The following is a 216-nucleotide window of genomic DNA, read 5'->3' as shown; positions in this document are numbered from 1 at the left end:
AAACTCCACACAGTCAGTCGCCTGAGGCGGGAATTGAACCCGGGTCTCTGGCGCTGTGAGGCAGCAGTGCTAACCACTGTGCCACCGTGCCGCCCACTGTTGGTTAGGCCACTGTTGGAATATTGCGTGCAATTCTGGTCTCCTTCCTATAGGAAAGATGTTGTGAAACTTGAAAGGGTTCAGAAAAGATTTACAAGGATGTTGCCAGGGTTGGAG

The 216-nt window shown here is 51.9% G+C and overlaps 1 protein-coding gene across 2 annotated transcripts in view; it reads left to right on the top strand.

Moving 5' to 3' along the window:
* Window positions 1-216, top strand: part of ubxn11 (UBX domain protein 11) — a 63,715-nt gene that overhangs the window by 52,549 nt on the left and 10,950 nt on the right. The window lies entirely within an intron of this gene.

This window comes from Chiloscyllium plagiosum, chromosome 27 (assembly GCF_004010195.1).
Source record: "Chiloscyllium plagiosum isolate BGI_BamShark_2017 chromosome 27, ASM401019v2, whole genome shotgun sequence".
Taxonomy (NCBI): domain Eukaryota; kingdom Metazoa; phylum Chordata; class Chondrichthyes; order Orectolobiformes; family Hemiscylliidae; genus Chiloscyllium; species Chiloscyllium plagiosum.
Note: the sequence above shows the minus strand (reverse complement) of the source record. Positions and strands in the feature narration are given on the sequence as shown.